The following is a 22,983-nucleotide window of genomic DNA, read 5'->3' as shown; positions in this document are numbered from 1 at the left end:
GTTGCTTTGTGAAAGGCAGTTTGCTTAATTAAGCCAACCACTAATTGTTAAATATTTTTCAGGCATTAACAGAGCTACTCTGAGTGTAATTAAATTTTGATTTTAGTGGTATTTGCAGGGATTAAAGTCACAATCTGCTGAGGCACTGCAGTTAGTTAATATTCACTTCACTGCCACAGCTGTCCTCCATTATGATACAAAGGACAGGAAAAGAGACAGCAGAATGGGGGTGAAGTCATGAGAAAGCTACTCATTCATCTGAACCAGCTCTGCACTCCACAGCCCTGTACGAATGGGTCTGAGCTCGATGACACACAACCAGGCATTAAATCCAATTTAATTTGATACAATAAAGGGATATCTAAGCCCTGTGCATTTTTTATTTTTATACATGAAACTACGGAACGGATAAAAGAAATCATCATATGATTACCATATATTTTCCTCCAAGTAGTATTTCTGGACTTATTAGCCCTACAGGAGTCCACCAGGATCGTAAACCGATTCCTGCTAAGCCATTATTTGTCCCAGCTGAGCATGAATGAACCCTGTAGAAGGTGGTGGTGACTTTAAATCCCTGGTAAAATCTAAACTGGCAGGATCAATGTTTTGAGGTTTTTTTTTTTTTTTTTTTGACCGAGACTGCCTAAAAAATCCCCAAAGCATAATGGGGTTATATCACTTCAAATGGATGAAGCTCAGCATCCCTCCCATGACTGACAAGGAACATTTCTACTGCTGACTCATAACATTGCTGGGGTTTTATGTGTTGTTTTGTTCTTTCAATTCAAGAGGTTTAAGCAATGTCTTCCAGTTATTACATGCTCTGGACAGGCATAGAAAAAAATCATCTTGTCCTTCCTTCCAACACCACTTCCCAAAATAGTCTCATCTAGAATCTACCGTCATTTTGTTTTCAATGCTTACACTGGCTATTAATGCTAGCCCTTTCAGGACAGTTCATAACCTGGGGGCCCGGCATTCACACAGAGGCCATCAATGGTATTAGGCTCCCAGTATTTGCAAAGCACCAGCCATGAAACTAGCCTTTCAATACAAACTAGGACTAAATGTATTAGTGTGAGGACTCTAGTTCCTTATGTCCTGCATTAGCAAAAATTTTTATTTAAGAAAAAATCACCAAAAACTGGAGTACCCCTGGTGTTTACCTTAACATTAGGATAAAAAGAAGACGAAAAAGGAAAGGAAAAGAAAGAGAAAGAGAAAGGAAGGAAAAAGAAAAGAGATTAATCTGGCAAAATTCCATCTCAAGGACATTTTGTCAGCATTTCTATTCATAATGAAACAAGCTCAAAGACCATATAGTTTGTGTTAGTCATGAGATCTTTTTTGTGTTCTAGTTAAGCCATTAGATAGTTGAGCCTACATTTGTGTTTGTTCTTTAAGTTACCATCTGACTCTTTCTGTAGAGAAAGTGTAGAGGAGAGATGAATGGATTAGGGAATAGGGAAAACACCTTGAATTTTAAATAAGATTAGCATAATTTAAATTCTAGTTGACATGACCCTGGCCCAAAGGACTGGCTTACTTTTTTAAGGGGCTTTGATTTTCACTTCCCATGAAGCCCCCACTCAGCAACCGGGAAATGATTTCTACTGGATAGGTCAAAGCTTCCTGTTGAAATTTTAGGAAGAAATTTAACTAAAAGAAATAAGCATTAACCTCACAGTCCAAATATGCCGTGTCAATATCTTATGAAGTCCCAATCTCTTGCATCTCTAAGTGGCTAGAGGTGACAAAGAGCATTCTTCTCCCTACACCAGCTACACCTCTGCTGTGTGACACTCCCTGCTGTCTTCTGGCTTGGACCCCTCTCCTGATGTTTCCTATGGCTTCTGCTTGCTGCCCTTCCTTTGCTTTCTTAGATAGCTGATAACTTCTAACCTTAGCAAAGGAAATAACTATTTTTTCTCTTATACAGCAGCTATTTTAGTAAATGAGTTAATTAAAAAAAACCCCAAACCATTCCCAGGCAGAATATTTTTCTCTTCGGCCTTTCTCTGGTTTTTAGTAACATGTGCCAATTGCCACCCCCCAATCCCAAGGGAAACTGCTACTTGCTACGTAATTTCTGTTGCAGGCCTTGAAGCCCTTCTCTCTACCACCTCTTGGCTGGGGTGCAGGGAACATACATTCTTCTTTGCTTTAGGGCACCTTACCCCAATATATTATCCAAACCAAATAAGAATATAAACACCAGATACAAAATCTCTAATGATTTCCACATATGATATTGATATTAATAATTTTCCACTATCACTATGCCTTACATGTGAAGATAAAGCTTCAAATTCACCATCATTAGGGCACATGTTTTTATTCTCAAGAGACAGAAGCCTAGCCATGTTATGCTAATAAACACACAATCCTCTTTATTAGTTTCTTGCAAAGAACAACTGTGAACAATTTTAGGATGGTTATTCAGGAATGGGATATTCCATTACTGTGAAAAACACCAAAGCTATAATAGCTAGCTACCCACACAGCATTGACAGTAGTCATCTCTATGGCTACCAAAGAATCATGCTTCAATAATCTGAGCTACCCATTCACAGACAGGATTGAATTGACTCCAGTCCACAGTGTCCAAATTCACAAAAGAAAATTTCCATTTTACCTGTGGAAAAGCAAACCTGTCTGATCTGTAATTTTTGGTCACCATGATGATATGATGTAAGTTATTAAGTTTATCAGGTAGTGTTTGCTTGATATTTCTAGATCTATTCCAACCAAACTGACACATTAGCAGGTTCTATCCATGAGTAAGGCAGTCATCAGCCAAGATGCACCTACTAGTTCTTTTTAATTAAAATCAGTTTAGAAACTAGAGCCTTCAAAAGGATTTTTTTCCCTCACATTAAAAACGTGACAAACAACTTCACTCTATCCCCCACAGCCCCACCGTAAATTCTAAAATAAAATAGTGTGGCAGGTATCATTTTTATTATCCTATTAATTTGTTGAAGAAAGAAAATTTATTTTAGCATAAATTAAGGTGAAAAATAAACTCAAATAATCCAAAGAACTGATTCATTTTTTTAATGTTTTACTTTCTTCTGGAGTTTACTTTAAAAGCCTCTCTTTTTTTCTTCAACATCATCAATCATTCTTACTCTCTCTCTGGTTAATAGGTTTAAGAACACCTTGAGCAATGTTTGGATTACTATTCTGTTTCTTTTCAAATTATGCAGTTCATACTCAAAGCAGAAAATTTTTAGTAAGATTGTATATTTATATTCATTTGATTCTAAAAGTTCTATCATACAATAAACTTGGAACGGAGAAGTATCATTATTCTGTTGGCATGTGTGATTTGTTAGATGATCTAATTATGCTGTGGAAGCATTTTGCAAAGCTACAGTTAAAAGTTTTTATAAAAAGTATATAATGTATGAATTTAGGCCAAAATCATGCAAGAAATTCAAAACAGAGTCTAACACTGAAGTGGAAAAGGATTTTTTTTAATTAGATGCTCCATTCTTACAGATTTTTCTCTGTATAGTCTGACAGGAAAAACTCCTTCATTGGGATGGCAACAAATGATATGTGTCAATTCTTGTTTGCATCTAAGGAGGGTGTGGGGTGGACAAGGTCATATAATGACCTGTGTCAGCCATTCCCCTGCTATTTGTGAAATACAAATATTTATACCATGCAAAGACTTTACTTTCCTACTCAGAGTTCTGTGCTTAGAAGACCACAGCCATTAAGTGACTATAAACAGAACAATTTGAGTCTTGTGGCCACCCTGGATGATCAAGTTGAAACAATTTGGAGTGAAAGAAAGCAAATGCTGGTTTAAACACATGTATGATATAATTAAGGGAAGACTGTAGGGAAATTATTCAAAGCACATTAAGAATCAAATAGATTCACTTTAACAAGTATAAAAACTCTATTCAAATAAAAGCTTTTCATGGCTTAATAAGAGCTCATACTTGAAAAAAATGGGGGAGGGAAATAGAGATTATAATTCATTCTAGAACTATATAACATAAGTAAATGAACAATAAAAATGATAAATTGGGCAATAAAAAAGATTACAGAAATAATGCTTTCACATATTGGTCATTCATTAAATTGACTTCTCAATGTAATTACTTTAACATTTCTACTTCTGATTCAGTACAGATTTTTGGATCATTAAATAAGATAGTAAATATTATACATTTTTTCAGGAAGATAATTTATGATCTAACAAATTTTCCTGCAGAGAAAAAAAAGTCTGACAATCAAATCAACATTTTCTGTAGTAAATTTATCTTAATAATTCTTAAAAATCATTTCAACAAATATGTATTGAAAACCTGCTATGCACTAGACATTGTAGAGCAGTAGTAAACTAGCACATAATTGACACATGGCAATTTCTTCAGATACTTCTATCTCTTCATAAGATTTTGTGGATATACTGTATACATTATATAATATATAGTCTATATTTTATACATAATATAATAATTACTTTGGGCATGAATTTTTATTCCCAACTAAACTGCTATGGCACTGTCACTGCTTCCAAGGAATGTACAACTTAAACAAAAAGTATATAAACAACTAAATAACTATCAACAAAGTGCTATAAGAACAGAGATGTTGATTAATTCTTTCTGGGGAAGGTAAAAAGAAAGGCTTCAAGATGATATTTAATCTCGGTCTTCAGAATACAGGACTTCACCAGATGGTGAAGTGGGTAAAGTACGTTTAGTGAGAAAGAACAGAACAAGGCACAGACATGTGGAAGTACATAGCACGTTCACTCAACGTCAACGATGGAGCCTTGCTACCCCCAGAGAGGTTTGAGCAGAGGTGTTGGGACCACCTGGAGCTGGCTAGAAATGCAGAATCTCTAGCTCTATCCTTGAACTTCTGAATCAGAATCTATATTTTAACAATATTCCCAGGTGATTTGTATACCCACTAATGATTGAAACACACTAGTTCAGAGGGCTTGCATTGCTGCAGTGTTGGAAGTCCACGCTACTGGAAAAGATGGACAGAAACTAGATACAGACACAAAAAGACTACAGTATTTAGGAGCCTGTAATTCATCCTCTAGGCATGGGTGAGCCACCTAAGGTTTTCTGAAGAACATAATAACAGTACAAAATCAACGTTTATAAGATGCTAATGCTGGTGGAAGATGGTGAAGAAGAAAATTGTCTAGGGTATTTTTCTAATGGTTTAGATAAGAGATCAGAGACCATGATGAATCCCTGGCCTGAGACAATGGAAGTAAGAATTGGAAGAATGAGATGTAATTCAGAGACATGCCACAGAAAGGATTGTCAAGGTTTTATTATAGCTGTAAGAGGCCACAATCGGAGAGGGGAGATTGAAAAAAGGAATTGTTTCAGGAATTGACTAGTTTTAAGATGAACTGTATTATTGAAGTCAAAAATAGATAAAAATTGTTAGAGTTATAAAGGGAAAGAAACTTCAAAACTAGGATGCCAGATGAGTCAACAGTAATAACACCAGTCATTTACTGATTGAGTCATTCATTTATTAAACATCCGTTAAATACCTGGTACCTATATATGTCAATTACTAATAATCACTAAGGAAACTCTGAGTCTCTGCCCACAGGAACTGGTGTTCTAGGAGAAACGGAAAACAAATAAGTAGATGGATATGTATCATTTCAGGTAGAGATTAGTGTTGGGGTTATTTTTTAAAAAGTATGGGAGGCTCAACAGCAAGTCAGAGCCCATTTTTAGGATGAGGTCACGAAAGGGTTCTATGCACACGGCCTTCATGACAAAGGGAAAAAGGTGATGTGCACAGGGAAAAAGGAGATGTATCTAGAACTGCTGTAAGGAATTCTACTACTTTAAGAAGACATTTATTTTGTTTCATTGTTTTGTAGAAAAATTGAGTCATTATTTTTAATAATAACCAAGATAATACCTTATATTTCCATGATTTTTTATAGTTTTATACTTTCACATATGTTATCAAATCTGATCCATATAATCCTTCTGAAAGGCAGAGAGGACAGATTTTATAGATGAAAAGTCCAAGTTTCAAACAGGTGGGATAACTTGGTCAAGATTCCGTATCTAAAAATTATGAGATCTTTGATCTTTTGACTTATAGATGACTTAACTATTACACTATTAATTATGCATTAAAGTTTTTAAGCATATGAAAGAGATTGATTTGGGCTACAAATCTAAAAATATAAACTTCATTGTGGTAGATTAAAGATGGCTGCAAATTTTTCACTACTCTTTCCATCTAGAAGTGGAGTCTAATTCTCCTCCCCTTAAATCTAGGCAAGTGTAGTGACTTAATTACCAATAGAATGTTGAGACGGTGGCTAGGCTTCTTTGCCTACAGAAGCCTAGAAGCTTCTGCCTTTGATATTTACATCACTCACTCTGGTGGGAAGCTAGCCACTATGTAAAAAATAAATAAATAAATAAAAATCTAAGTGTTCTGAAACCACTATGCTGTGGGGAAGATCAATAAATCATATGGAGAAGCTGCATAAAGAGAGATACCCAATCTTTTCCAGCTCTTCTAGCCATGCCAAGCCCTGACACGAGACACATGAGTGAAGAAGCCTTCGGATAACTCTAGATTCAGCCACTTCCCGCTCTTTGACCGCAACCACATAAGAAACCCCTGGGGAAAACAGCCCAGCTGAATCCAGTCAACCCTGGCTTGCCCAGATGAACTGCGAGAGACAGTAATAAATTATTGTTTGGAGCCACAAGTTTGGGGGAAGTTAGAAAACCAGAACACTCATTATTTTCGAAAGGCATGTGATAGAATAAAAAATATTATAAATAAATGAATACTGACTGAACTAATGACTTCGAAATTAATTTTTTCTTTTATAGGCATCTCATTCTACAACATCTATGTAGATTTCCACATAATCCAAAGGACAATTTTGTTTAAAAAGTAATGACTTTTATTTTGGATTTATAATGTGTTTTAAATGTAGTGCTCTGAGAAAATGATAAAGCATCAAAGAGTGTTAAACCTGGAAGGTGCCTTCCTCAGAGGCCATTATTCCAACCCTCTCAATCTACACACGAAGAAAGTGAGGGACGGAGAGCATGAGAGATTCCGTGATTTACAAAAATTCACACACACTTGGTGAAATTTTTGCCTCTCTCAGAGGATATTTTAAAATTCAGTGTTTCAGTAGATGAAGAAACCAGCATGGTATTATTTGACTACCAGATTACATTTTATATTGTCAGATGAATCCAAGTATACAAATTAGACCTTAGACTTCAGTTCCAAAAGTAGTATTATTTGCTTTTCTTAAGTGCTGTATTACATCATATTGCTTGGCAATTTAAAAGCCAATTTGCACACAGAAAAACTCATTGATGGGGATAGAAATTAGAAAAGTTGTTTCCTGTAGGGTGGGAAGGGAATTGACTGGATGGGCACAAGAGAACTTTTCTGGGGTGATAGAAATGATATATTTCTTGCCTAAGGTATAGGTTACATTGGTGTGTATATTTACAAAAACTCATAGAACTGTATTCTATTCTTAAGACCTGAGCATTTCACTGTATGTAAATTATTCCTTAATTAGAAAAAAAGACAACAAAAAGGAGAGATTTTGTTCCTCCACGTGAGAAAATTACTTGCCAACAATTGTTTTCTCAAGAGTGGAGATGCTCTGGGCTCATTTAAATAACCTCTTTCTCTGTCTTCCAATTATGTAATGCATCCATGAGGTCAAGGGTATGCACATCTGTGATCATAAAACAAAGTAAAGCTAAGGAACCACTCAGGCTAAACACATGTAACCACAGAACATTAGTGTTAGAAAGGGTCTGATAAATCATCTAATCCGACCTTTTTCATTTTGTAGATAACCTTGGCCTTGCTAACAGATCCAATAAAAAGCTATGCTTTCTTAAAACTTGATGATAAATTAATATGTTGAGCTGTTGTTCGTAGAGCAGAAGCTCATTTATCCAACAGAATCAGGTCAATAAATAAAAATGGGTTAAAGCTGGTATTGAAAAAGTAAGAGAGAAATACAGATAATGTAAGCATTTTAGTTTAACTAAAACATAAATTAGGTTAAGACATTTATTTATATTCAGTCTTTTGATGAAGGAACATAGCCTTTTACTCGCCTGGAAGTGGATGTGCTGATTGGACAGGTGCCTGGACTGCTGAGGATAAAGAGAGGTGAGGCACCACAGTGGGAAGGGAACAGGCTCTGGGCAAAGCTGCCTGGGTTCTGAATCTCAGCCTTGCCACTTTCTAGCTGTATGAAACATGGGAAGTTGCATAGCTCCTCTGTGCCTCAGTTTCCTTTTCTGTCAAATGGAATATTATCTCCCACACAGAGCAGTTATGAGAATTAAAACACTTAGAACAGTGCCTACCTCATTGAAACTGCCAGATAAATGTTCATCAGATATGTAAAAATAAGCAACTCCCATAACGCATCAGTTTTGCCTTCCAATTTCGTTGTTTTAGAATTTAGAAAGATCTTCTTTCCTTTTCTTCTTCTTCTTCCTTTTTTTTTTTTTTTTTTTAACAGCTATGTAGTCCACCTAATTTGACAGCAAGTTTTTGGGGTTTTTTGCTTTTTAAACAAATCAACTTTATCAAGTCTTTCCTCAGCATTAAATTTCTTTCCAGAGAATCTCAATATTCTTTTCTCAGCATTCATATTTGGCCCCTTGGTGTAATATTTGTTAAATCAAATAATAACAATTAGAAGTAAAACTTAGACCTTTATTGGATGTATAGCATGCAAATATTTTCTCCCATTCTGTAGGTTGTCTATTTGCTCAATGATTGTTTCATTGGCTGTGCACAAGCTTTTTAATTCAATCAGGTTCCATTTATTTATTTTTGTTGTTGCTGTGATTGCCTTTGGGGTCTTCTTCATAAATTCTTTGCCTAGGCCAATATCTATAAGCTTTTTTACAACCTCTTCTAGAATTCTTATAGTTTCATATCTTAACATTTAAGGCTTTTATTCATCTTGAATTAATTTTGTGAGTGGTGGGAGGTGCAGATCCTGTTTCAGTCTTCTATATGTGGCTATCCAATTTTCCCAGCACCATTTATTGAATAAGGATTCTTTTCCCCAGTGTATGTTTTTGTCTGCTTTGCCAAAGATCAGATGGCAATATGAGGATGGTTTTATATCTGGGTTCTCAGTCCTGTTCCATTGCTCTATGTCTCTGTTCTTGTGCCAGTACCATGCTATTTTAGTTACTATTGCCTTGTAGTATAGTTTGAAGACTGGTAAATTGATGCCTCCCAATTTGTTCTTTTTGCTTAAGGTTGCTCTGGCTATTTGGGATCTTTTCTTGTTCCATACAAAGTGTAGAATTATTTTTTCTAGATTTGCAAAAAATGACATTGGTACTTTAATGGGGATTGCACTGAATCTGTAAATCATTTTGAATATTATAGACATTTTAACTATGTTGATTCTGCCAACCTATGCATATCAGAAAGATAACATCAAACAACTGCATTAAAAAGTAGCACCTCTTGTATTATCCTGGATAGAGCTGGAGCCCATTCTACTAAGTGATGTATCAGAAGAAAGGAAAAACAAGCACCACATGTACTCACCATCACATTGGTATTAACTGACTTAACTGATCAATACCTAAGTGCACATATAGTAGTAACATTCATCAGGTGTTGGGAGGGAGGAGGGGAGATGGGTATATACACACCTAATGGGTGCAGCACTGTCTGGGGGATGAACACGCTTGAAGTTCTGACTCGGGTGGGGCAAAGGCAATATATGTAATTTAAACATTTGTACCCCCGTAATATGCTGAAATTAAATCAATCAATCAATCAATCAATCAATAAAAGTAGGCAAAAGACATGAACAGAAGCTTTTCAAAAGAAGATAGACTAATGGCCAACAAACATATGAAAAATGCTCAATATCTCTAATCATCAGGGAAATGCAAATCAAAACCACAATGAGATATTACTTAACTTGAGTGAGAATGGTTTTTATCAAAAAGTTTCAAAACAATAAATGTTGGCGTGGATGCAGAGAGACAGGAACACTCACACACTGCTGGTGGGACTGCAAACTAGTACAGCCTCTGTGGACAGTAATATGGAGATACCTCAAAGAGCTAAAAGTAGAACTCCCATTTGATCCAGCAATCCCAACACTGGGCATCTACCCAAAGGAAAAAAAGACTTTCTATAAAAAAGACATCTGCACTAGCATGTTTATAGCAGTACAATTCACAACTGCAACGACATGGAAACAACCCATGTGCTCATCAATACATAAGTGGATTAATAAAATGTGGTATATGTATACCACGGAGTTCTACTCAGCCACAAAAATAATGGTTATCTAGCATCTCTTATATTATCCTGGATAGAGCTGGAGCTCATTCTACTAAGTGAAGTATCACAAGAATGGAAAAACAAGCACCACATCTACTGACCATCAAATTGGTATTAATTGATCAACACTGATGTGCACATACATCAGGTGTCGGCAGGTGGAAGTGGGTAGGAGGGGATGGGTATATTCGCACCTAATTGGTGCGGTGGGTGCCATCTGGGGGATGGACACGCTTGAAGCTCTGACTCAGGTGGGGCAAAGGCAATCAATATATGTAACCCAAACATTTGTACCCCTGTAGTATGCTGAAGTAAAAAAATAAATAAACTAATCTTTGGGGATATAAATCAGAAGAGTGGTTACCTGTAAGGAGGGGAGATGGAAAAGGGTACATGAGAATTTTCTTCAGTGGTAGAAATGCTCTATCTCTTAATTGGCACATGGGAGACACAGAGATGTAACCTCTGTAACCACCCAGCACTCCCACATCCTCCAAGCTACAGGATGCCCACTGCCTTGTTGGTTCATCCCGTTTTTGCTTATACCCCCAGAACTGAGAACTGTTCACTGGTAACATGTCAGCAGAAGTGGCGTGGCTTCCCTACATGCATATCTAGCCAGAACAGGACAGGAACTAAATTCCTGATAAAAACATGTTTTAGAAATTGACATTGACATGAGCTGAGACTCTGTGTTTTAAAAACGTCCGTTGGACTACTTCATACCAACTGAGAGTTGACAGGTCACATTCCATTTCTTCCCTTCTACTGCAGAAAGGGCTGGGACACATAAAGACATGGCAATAACACATCACATGACTGCATGGGCTAAGCATGCATTCCAAAGATAAATACAAACATCTCCAACCAGTGCTGAAAAGCATGTGTTTTCATCCTAGCCAGGCTGATTACAGCCTCATCAGCAAGGCTGAATGTTGATCCCCATTCAGTAACACTTCGGGTACCTTTGTTCTAGCTTTTTCCCAGCAGTGAAAACAATGGAAGAGAAACTGCCGAAAGCTCACTTCTTTTTCTTCTTCTTCTTTCTTTAATATAAGAAAAATAATTGTGAAGGAGGAAAATGAAGTAAGTAGGAATAGAAGAGACAGACAAATGTATAAAACAAATTTGAATAATCAGAAATAGAGGAAACATTTACAAGTATTTTATGATTTACTTTCCTTTATAGAAAATGAACAATAAAACAAAACTAAACAAGCAAAAAAAAATGTTAATGACTGCAATTGCTGCTAAGTATGAAGTGACCCCCTTCGTCTAAATTTTGCCTCCCAGTGGCTGTATGATGGTTCTTATGGAATGTCAGTGAAAATAGGTGTAATGGAGGAGAATACATCCCATCAACCCTCAAGACTACCTAATAATTAAGCTGTACTTTTAGGATAATAAAAATATCTTCTATCCCATTTCAAAACAATAATCCTGCAGGGAGAAAAACATGATGTGAGTCCTTATAAATCAATGAGCAAAAAGACCAAGTAGGTTTACACACAGCTAATTATTACCCACTACCATTTTGGTGCCATTTTTAATATTAGGGTCCCTTTTAAAGCTCTTCTTCTTCTCTGTTTGCTTCCTTTACATTATAGCCCTTGTAGTCATGCATGAGAAACACCCATGAACACTAAATGCATTCATTATGGACACTACTGAATTCCAAATGAGAATAGTTTAAAAATATATATTATTGTTCAAGATAAGCTAACACGTTTCAAACAAGAGGGCCCTGTTTGAATTTAGAAAGCAGACTAAAACTCACAGCAGCAATTCACAATTGCAAAGATGTGGAAACAACCCAAGTGTCCATCAACACATGAGTGGATTAATAAAATGTGGTATGTGTATACCACAGAGTACTATTCAGCTATAAGAAACAAGGGTGATATAGCACCTCTTGTATTTTCCTGGATAGAGCTGGAGCCCATTTTACTAAGTGAAGTATCCCAAGAATGGAAAAATAAGCACCACAAGTACTCACCATCAAATTGGTTTCACTGATCAACACCTAAGTGCACATACAGGAATAACATTTATCGGGTGTGGGGCAGGTGGGAGGGGGGAAGAGGGGATGGGTATACGCATACATAATGAGTGTGATGTGTACCGCCGGGGAGCGGGGGAGGGGGGGTGGACACTCTTGAAGCTCTGACTGGGGGCGTGGGGAAGGACAATATACGTAACCTAAACATTTGTACCCCCATAATATGCTGAAATAGAAAAAAACCCACAGCAGAGAGGAGATCTGAGTCCCCACTGCTCTGTGCTGTGAGGATTGGGGTGAACTGTCACGGAGAGGCGGCACTCAGAAAAAGAGGTGGAATTCAAAGCCAACACCAGCTCCCCTGGGGTCTGCTGTAATCAGGAGACAAATGGTCTGTACTCAGTAGCATGTATTCATTCTGTCGCAAGAGGCTGCCAATGCGAGCTTCCCTGTGCTTTTGTGGAAATACAGTATGAGTCTTTTTCCCTTCAGTTGCTTTAGAACAAGAAGAATAAAAAAGTCCACTGCTGACAAACACTGCTTTGGGCATTTGACACTGGTCTTTGATCTAGTTACTCAGACAGTTCAAAATGAACAAATTAGGTGTTTACAACAAAAGACATTCCGTTTCGGCTTGTTCAAGTGCCAAGCGGGGTGGACAGCCTCTCCAACAGAACTGGGAAATTTCTCCCTGCCAGGCCACAGGATGGGCATTGGGAGTTCACTCCCCCACAGCAATTAATAAATTATGATACTGCTTTTTTGAATTAAAAGAAAGAAAACATGAGATTGGGGTCGACGAAGTAAATCTAAACCATCCGGAGTTTGAGTTCAAGACACTGCAGATCCCTCAGGCGAGAGGCCCACAGGGAGATAGATGTCTTAGTTCTTACGGGGTGGCTTGGGTATGGGACAGACACAGGAAAAGCGCTCATTTTTATTTCTGCCTGAGGACCCGGGCACCCGTACAGTCTACATGCCACACAGAAAAGGGCGAAATCTGTATCCTATTATGCAAATTCAGCTTTTAAAAGTATTCTAACATTATTCTCAAAGAGAAGAGGAAAATTGGATATCTCGGTGTGATCTCCATTCACAAAAGAGAATGGATTTGTTCCCTTGACTTAAGTGTCTGTTTTATTTCTATTGAAAACAGCGCATCTTAGAAAAGGACTCTTTGCCTCCATTTCCTTTTTGTGACAAGTGTGTGTACCATGAAATGATTTGTTAAAAGCTTTAGCAGTCTGTGACCAACGAAGGACGGAAAATGGAGTACGTAATTGACACCAGGTTTTTCTATTAGGGGACGCCCGAGTAAAATCTTTTTAATAGTGTTTTATGATGTTTAGGAAAGCAGTCACCACCCCGCAACGGAGCCCAGCCGCAGCGGCTGCGAGGTCTGCCACGGGATGCGAAGGGCGCGCGTGGAACGCGCCGAAAAGCGGCGCTCCGAGACCACGGCTCACGCTCAGCGAGCACTGGGGAGCAGGGAAGGGACAGGGGCGGTAGCAACAGGAAGAAATCTGTTCGCACGGGTCCAAGTATTCCCTAGAATCAAAATGTCAGCCTTGAAAACACCAAGTGAACCGGCTTGCCTAATATGTTGCCACCCGCCTCACAACTACCGGAAAGCAGTTGTTTACCTGTTGTGCTCAGCTACCCTGTCAGTGCTCCTGAGTTCGATTGTCAGGCTTCACCGGAAGTTCCATTTGCTCCGTTCCCTCTTCTCTTTGCAACACGGAAATCGAAACGGGTCATACTTCCTGTTGCCTGCCGGGGCGCACGCACATCTCCCAGTCCCGTGCTCTTTCTCGCGGGGCGCCAGCCCTCGCGAGCACGACTCTTCGGTAGGTCAAAGGTCACAGCCTCTGGCCATCACCTGGGTGAACGGGGAAAGCCTCGGAGGAGGCCGTCTGCCACTTTCACCTCCGCCGAGCACAAGGGCTTCAAACGTCTTCTTGTGCCAGCGCCGCCGAACCAGGAAGTTCAAACCTGCTCCGAGGAAGGGGCTTCGAGAAGGGACACAAACCGTTCTTACCGTGCCTTCCCCTCCCCCACAAGGGATCTTCCTGTGAAAACCGTCTTGTTCTGGGTGTGTGATTCTTTCACGCAAGCCTTTTGCAGAAGCAGAATCTTGATTGTCAGAGACAAAAGCTGGGTGAGGCAAAGAACCTGGGGCCCTGGGGATACTGACTTAGAAGAAGGAAAAACTAGAACCGAGACGCTGCCTTCCCCCACGCCTTCATCCGTCCTCCACTGACAAACCCAGCCCCGAGGAGGAAACTGGATACTTAGGACAAGATATTATCACAAAGTCTGCTAAGAATCTGGACTGACCCTGCAGAAATTTTCCTAGATAGAAGTAAATTATCACGTAGTAGTGATTTTTGCTGAAGTTTATTTGTATTATAGCTGGGCTCTACGGCAATTGGCAGTTTCTCTGGTTAAAGAGTCATCCTCCATGGTGTGGGTCTCTCCATCACCCAAGGTTAGTGACAGTCAAATGAGAACAGACTGAATCTCAGCTCTGCCACTGACCACCTCTAGGACCTTGGGCAAGTTGCCTGACCTCTCAGTGCCTCATTGTTCTTCGCCCGGTGGGATAATAAAAGTTCCAGCCTCATGGAGATGTTGGGAAGGTTAAGTGTACTATGTGCCTTACAGTGAGTGCTGCGTACGTATTAGATTATTATTATTACTATTTTATTTTCTTCACTGTTTCCCCTTCCCTCATAGTGTTCTGGCATATTGATTGATTTACTCAGAGTAAGCTTTCAATCATACAAATTGATAACAAGGTACAGTACAATTTTATAGGCTTTTAAGGAGCACTATCTCACTGATGAATACTTTGACCAAATGTTCTGTGTTCAACTTCTGATAGTATTAGCACTAATTGACATGCGGTAGAGCTCCTTTGTTTACAAGCAAGTGTCTAAAATGGATGGAGTTTTGTGTATTTAACACCATTTTAAAATCTAAGGGTGTGTCTCTGTATTAGTTTCTTGCAGCTTCCATAACAAATGACTGTAACCTTGGAGGCCACGAGTCTGAAATCAAGGTCACTGTAGGGCTGCACTCCAGCCAGTAGAAGGTATTTGGGGAGAATCTATTCCCTCCCTCTTCCAGCTTCTGCTGTCTCTGGGCATTTTTTGGCTTGAGGATGCTTTTTAATCAATCTCTGTCTCCAAGGCCACATTGCCTCCTCCTCTTCTGTCTGTCTTCTGCTTGTGTGTCTGTCAAATTCTCCCCCTGCCTCACTCTTACAAGGATACTTGTCATTGGATCTAGGGCCCACCTGAATAATCCGGGAGAAGCTTTTTCCTCTTAAACTCCTTAACTTAATCACATCTTTACCACATAAAGTAATATTTGCATGTTCTGGTGATTAGCAGGTGGACATCTTTTTGAGGGACACTGTTCGGCCCACTACAATGTCATCACCAAAACATGCTGGGAGAGATTGTAAAAGTTGTCTGACTAGTTGTCTGACTTATTTTAACCAAATGCAAATGACTTATATTCATAGATTTATAAGGAATATTTGGGCTGGTCACCAGTAATAATTATACACACACACACACACACTCTTGCCTAATCCTCAACTTTTCTTCCTTAGAGTAGATAGAAGTGTTTGTTTTATAACTGAGAGAAAATGTTTCAGTGGGTGAGGAGATAAGGTAAGGAAAAGAGAAGAAAAGAAGGAAAGTTGTTGGCAGTATTCTTGTGCCATGTCTCATACACTGGTTTTCATTCTCCTTCTAGGAAGAGATGGTACAAAGCAAAAGGCACTGAATGGATTTCTTGAAGTTCCGCACAGAAAGTAGGAAAGACCTCGTGAGACCCCCAGGCACAAGGAGAGCTGCTTTGGAGCCCAGGGACCAGGAGTGGAGCCGAGACAGAGGAGGCAAGACCCAGCTCCTAATCCCTGAGTTTCCAAGCTTTGGGAGCACCCTGCAGCCCCTCCCTTGTCTCGGTGGTGAGACATCTCATGATGTGCTGGGACACTGATGAGGCCGTGGAAACGGACAAGAGGGACAAAGAAGAAGAGACAGGGGCCACTGATGTGAGGGCAAAAGAGACCCTTCCCACTGGAGACTTCCAGAAAGACATGCAGGACATTGTACTTAGATGGGTGAAGCCATGTTAGTGTGTGAGTGGAGGTTATGGTGCAAGTTGACGTTTGTGTAAACATTTCCCTATGTACAGAAGGAAATGTCGCCACTCTCATAAGGACACTTGTCAAAAGATTAAGAAAAGATGGGAGAAGCATTTTGACAAACTGGTGATATTTGTTTTCTATTGTTGCTGTAAAAAATTACCAAAAACTTAGTGGATTAAAGCAACACCCCATTATTATTTTAGTTTCCAAGACTCAACTGGATTCTGAAATCAAGGTATTATCAGGACTGTGTTCCTTTCTGGAGGCTCTGAGGAAAATCTACTTCTAGGCTCAATCAGGTTATTAGCAGAATTTGGTTTTATCTGGCTGTGGGACCAAGGTCACCATTTCCTTCTTGGCTGTTGAAAGAAATTTCTTGTGGCTGTCCACATTCCCTGGCTCATGGCTCCTCCATCTCCAAGTCGTCAGTGGTGCATCTGATTTTTCTCATGCTTCTAATCTCCCTGATTTCTTTTCTCCTTTTAAGGGTTTCTGTGATTACTGTGGATACAACTAGATAATCTGGAATGATTTCCTTTATATTAATGTCAGCTGAATAGTAACCTTAATCACATCTGGAAAGTCCCTTTGGGCCTGTGAGAAGACATATTTATAGACGTTTTCTGTAACGCCAGGAGGCGAAGATCATGGGAGCCAAAATTTTGCTTTCCACACTTGTGAATCTTGCAGTAAAGTGCGCCCCTCCCCCCACCAGAAAAAGCTCTCTGGGCTAGCGATCTGAAGACCAAGTTCCAGTTTCGCCTCTACCGCCGGCACGTTTGTTGATGGTCATGGGTGGACACTGCCCTGCTTGGGAGCTAGTGTCTTGTAACTGTAAAGATAAAGTCTGAGTAGATTCCATGTCGTCTCTCATTGCTCCGTAATTATGTGACTCTGTTTTTCCAGCAGTGAAAGACTACAACCCATTATCAAATCCACAGGGCGAAATGTATCTTGTGGTTTCCAGAGATTGCCCAGCTATTGTCAGCACCATCACTGGGGTCAGAGCAGTGGGATGCTGTCAACTTATATATGAGCTGTGCTTTCAAAATAGATGACACGGGGAGTATATGATATGATAAGCATACTAAGCAGTTTCCTTTACAAAATCATCAAGTAAGCATGCAATTGAGTCATTCAAAATAAAGGTTTGAGCTATATGAGTCTAGGCTTTATCAGCTGACACTACTTTTATACAAATCGTTACATGTGGAGTTTAAATGCAGCCAAGTATCCAAAGTGAAAGACACAGAGTCTTGTAACTTCCAGCATGCCTTAAGTGCAACCCACAAAGAACACAATGAATTCCTTCCCCTATGTGTAACATTCAGCTCCTTCTATAAATCTTTCCCAGGTGCCCAAGCTCAGATAGCATTTTCTAAAAGGATTGCAAATTTGGCAAACCTTGGCAGAGCCCAAAGTCTAAAGCATTCCCTGAAATCTACTGACTTATGAATAAGGCTTAAAAAAATCTAAATACCTAGTCCCATCATTCATGTCAGCCTTATTAACAAGGGTCCAGTTGATCTTGATATGCAAAGTGGTTCAATACGGTATTCACATTTTAACTTGTTGAAAACAATAAGGACCCCTTCTTTTTCTTTTTAATTACTCTCTCTCTATTGCTGTGTCCCTAAATCTATACACAGATCATCTTTTGTTCTACTTCTCTATCAGTTAACATTCTTCAAAGACTAAAGAAATATGTGAATTTTCCCAAAAGGTGACTAGAAGTTATTGAAATTGAGCCACTCACATTTCACAGCAGTAAGCAGAAATGCTACTTAGAACTCATATATTAGGTATAGAACTAAATTTAATTTCATTTATTCAACAAATGTTAATTGAGTACCTACTATATATGCTACATGTACCTGCTAGGGTTAAAATGATGACCAGTCCTGGATCTCATAGAGTTTACACTCTAGTGTAAGATGGACAATAAATAAACTAAACACTGTGAAGAAAGATAAAGTAAGGAAATAGAGTGTGACTGGAGAGCTGTATTTTTAGACAAGCCAGTTTCTGACATGGTGACAAATTAAGTAGGAAAAACATCGCGCATGTATGGAGCAAGAGCATTGCAGGCAGAGGGTCTGGAGGGCAAGTACAAAGGCCATGGAACAAGAATGTGTTTGACAAGTTCAAGGAACATCAAAGAAGCCAGTGTCTCTCTAGTGGTGTGAGCAGGGGGCAGAGTGGTAGAAAGTGAGTTTGAAGCGATAGCCAGAATCAAGTCATGAAGGGCTATGGTAATGACTTCGGGTTTTATTCTAAGTGTGATGGAAACCCATGGAGGACTGAAAACAGAAGAAGGACATGTTTTGATTTACAATTTCAAGTTCTCATTCTGGTTGCAGCTAGAGAATAGAGATCGAGAATGAAAGCCAGAAGGCAAGTGAGAAAAGTTATTGTATAACAAATGTAAGTTTAGACAAGAGATGGACCGGGGTGGTAGTAGTACAAAAGTGGACAGGTTTAGAATATATTTTGAAGGTTTTGCTGATATGTCTTGCTGGATGAGGAAAAGAGAGGAAGTTGAATGCCCTTCATTGACCAGTGTAGGGTAACTGCCAATCACATCTTCAAGCATAAATGCAATCTTCTCTTTAAGGAAAAGGGATTGCTAGTCGTTTTCCTTCTATATCATCTTTGGGAGGACTAACTCATGTCTAGATGTGAGGAGATAACAATGGATAGAAGGAGAGACAGATACCAGTCTGATGTTGTCTATGCCCAAAGCATACCAGCAACATGGGGAAGAAAATGCTGTCATCCACTTTATGCATGTGGGAGGCTGCAGTGAAGGATAAAGGCCAGCAGAAAACATACAGTCTGCTTTTGCCACAATCAGGGAAGACACATCACCATTTTGCTTTCAACTTTAAGCTCTATGGCATAACTGTGTCAGCTTGTAACCACACTGGCATTTGGCAAAGTAGAATGAAATGAATTTTAATAAAATTTATAGTTATGTTACAAATATACCTCTACCAGAAGGTAAAACATATTTTCCCCTAAGACCCCTTTTAAATCAAGGGTTGAAGTTTTTGCTCCTCCCACCCCCACCTTAATTTTCACACCTGCTCAAATTTTGGTACTAAATATATATTAAATAATTCCAGTGAATATTTTATGTGCTATAATCCAAGAATACCCAGCTATATAAATTCCTTTAAATTTTTTCATTTTCATATTCATACTAAAGCTCAATATCAACTATTATATTTAGATCCAATTTAATAAATTAGTATTGGGTTCTTACTATAGGCCAGATACTGTGTAGATTCTAGAAATATAGATGTGACCAGTGTATGGTCCTCAGCCTAGTAAGAAAGAAAGAGACAAAATAAATTACCTGTATTAGTAAATAGTGTCAAAATAAAAGAATGAACAATGTGCTATGGGAATACTGATGAACAGGCTGTAACTATCTGGGTGAGGATCTCAGGCAAAGTGATTGAGAAAGCTGACATTTGAGTTGGACCATGACTGCTTAGCATCATGACAAAAAAGAAAAAGTGGAAGGAGAAAGCAAATACTAGTCCGTGCTTGTTGCAGACAGTGGTAGTTCAAGATCAATGGGAGAGGGGAGCAGTATAGCATAGTGGTCAAGAGCTTAGTCTTTGCAGCTACAGCTTTAGATCAAATACTGGTTCTACCACTTACTGTGTGTTACTGGGTAATCTACTTCATCTCTATGTGCCTCAGTTTCCCCATCAATAATGCTGGAATAATAGCTATTTCATAGAGCTTTGTAAGGAATTACTACTTTAACACAGTGTATTTAAGTAAAGCTTTTAGTACATAACAAGAAGTATACAATGTTTGCTATGATTATACCAATAAAAAGCAGGCTTATTTTTTTCTTATTTGAAGCATATTAATGAAAAGCACAGGACAACTTTTACAGAGCGATTTAGGCTTAAATAAATTATTATTTTTCAACTCTCTTGATCTCAAAAGTTAAGACTGAACTTACCAGGAAGGAAACTTTACTTTCTAATGACTATGTTTGTGGTTTGATATTTCAAAAGAGGTTGAATTGATAGTTTTAAAGCCTAAATGAGTCATGTGGCTTCACTCTGCTCTTGGCCACAGGTCAGCCTTGGCTAACCATGATGCAGGAGGCAGACCACACAGTGGAAATGTATCTGCATTACTCATCGATTAGCCACTAGAAAAATAATTCAAAATCTTGTCCTAGTGACAGTGAGGTGGTGATGTTATTTTAATAAGTTAATTTAATGCTTTAAAAATATAAATTGAGTTACATTGCTCTTATGCCTACAGAAGAGTATTTAAATTGTAAGAGCTAAATTCTGGGTGATATTTTGGCATGCTTACTACATGGTAATACCTCATATTTGTATGATAATTCATATTTCACACACAAAAAAATCTTTTCCATTGGCCTTATCATATCCTAATTTAAAAGATGATAAAATACTGAACTTGAGAATCTTCAGCAAGACTTAAATGTGGTCATGGTGCAAAGGTGCCAATGGAGAGAAATGGGAAGGTGTTGTGTGCAGGGATGGGATAAATTACTAGAATTTTGCCATGGTAAAGCCCAACTTAATAAGAGGGACAGTGAAGAAGACCCAAAACTATGAAACTAGGGGAAACATCTCATGACATTGGACTGGGAAAGGATTTTTTGCATAAAACTTCAAAAGCACAGGCAATGAAAGTAAATGAAACAAATGGGATCACATCAAACTAGAAAAGCTTCTGCACAGCAAAGGAACCAATCAACAGAGTTAAGGGACAACCTACAAAATTGGAGAAAATATTTGCAAACTATGCATCTGACAAAGGGTTAATATCAGAATATATAAGGAACTCAAATAACTCAATAGCAAAAAAACAAATCATCCAATTTTTCAAAAAGTACCAAAGATCTGAATAGACATTTCTCAAAAGAAAACATACGAATGGCCAACAAGTATATGACAAAATGCTCAACATCACTAATTATCAGAAAAATTCAAGTTGAAACCACAATGAGATATCATCTATCTCACCCTAGTTAGAATGTCTATTATTGAAAGACCAAAAAAAAAAAAAAAAAAAATTCTGGACAGAATGCAGAAAAAGGGGAACTCATACACTATTGGTGGATATGTAAATCAGTACAGTCATTACAGAAAAGAGTATGAAAAAAATTAAAAATAAAACTACCATATGATCTAGCAATCCCACTTCTGGGTATATGTCCAAAGGACATGAAATCAGTATGTCAAAGAGATATCTGCACCCTCATGTTTATTGCAGCACTATTCACAATAGCCAAGAGATGGAATCAACCCAAATATCCCTCAACAAATGAAAGAATAAAGAAAATGTAGTTTACATATACAATGGAATACTATTCAGCTACAAAAAGAATGAAATTCCATCATTTGTGGCAATATTGATGAACCTGGAGGATATCATGTTAAGTGAAATAAGCCAGGCACAGAAAGACAAATACTGCACGATCTCACTCATATGTGAGATCTAAAAAACTTGATCTCATAGAAGCAGACAGTAGAATAGTAGTTACCAAAGGCTGGGGAGGGGAGGCAGAAGGGGTGGATTGGAAGAAATTGGTCAGTGGGTACAAAGTTACAGTTAGATAGGAAGAATATGTTCCTGTGTTTTATTGTACAGTAGGGTGCCTATAGCTAATAATACATATTTCAAGGTAGGTAAAAAAGAAGGTCTTGAATGTTATCACCACAAAGAAATGATAAATGTTTGAGGTGATGGATATTCTAACTGCCCTAATTTGATAATTCTACATGTATATATGTATTGAAATATCACACTATACTCCATAAAAATGTACAATGATTCTATATCAATTATAAACAAAATAAAAAGTTAAATTAAAAAAAAAGCAAAGGAAGGCAACTGATCATTCTACACATACTTCATCTAATCTTTTTTCCCTCTTTTCCTAGCAACCAGTAAACATGCTCTTACTGCTACCGCAGAAAATAGCCAGTGTGTCTTGTGCCAGCCATGCATTTAAATGGCAATGCAACACTTGTTGTTAAGGAAGAACAGCCCTGTGAACTGGAGATTCCTCGCCTGTGGCTACTTTGTTGTGTTTAAACTGTCCTCTGTGCATCATTTATTCTTAGCACATTTGAGGGCAGCTGAAAACAAACTGATGAGTAAGTCTGAATATTGAGAGAGGTGAAGAAATGACATTTTAAAAGCAAACACTGAGACTTCTCAGCCAGAAGAAGCAGCAGCTGCTACAAATATAACAGATGACATTGGGAGCAGTGAGCGGAGTGGAATGTCAGTTCAAGAAGAGAGGCTGCCATCACAGAAAACAATCCACTAAACACAAAAGCTACATGCCCAGGCAGTGCCGAGGGGACAAGTTCTTCTCCCAGCAAGATGGCTGGCTGAAAGATAAGCTGAGAACCAATGAAAATTATCATTATAGCAGAGAAAAAGAGAGAGAGAGGGGAGA

Source organism: Propithecus coquereli, unplaced genomic scaffold, assembly GCF_000956105.1.
Source record: "Propithecus coquereli isolate 6110/MARCELLA unplaced genomic scaffold, Pcoq_1.0 Scaffold88, whole genome shotgun sequence".
In the NCBI taxonomy this organism is placed as follows: Eukaryota; Metazoa; Chordata; class Mammalia; order Primates; family Indriidae; genus Propithecus; species Propithecus coquereli.
This window is presented reverse-complemented; position numbering follows the sequence as displayed.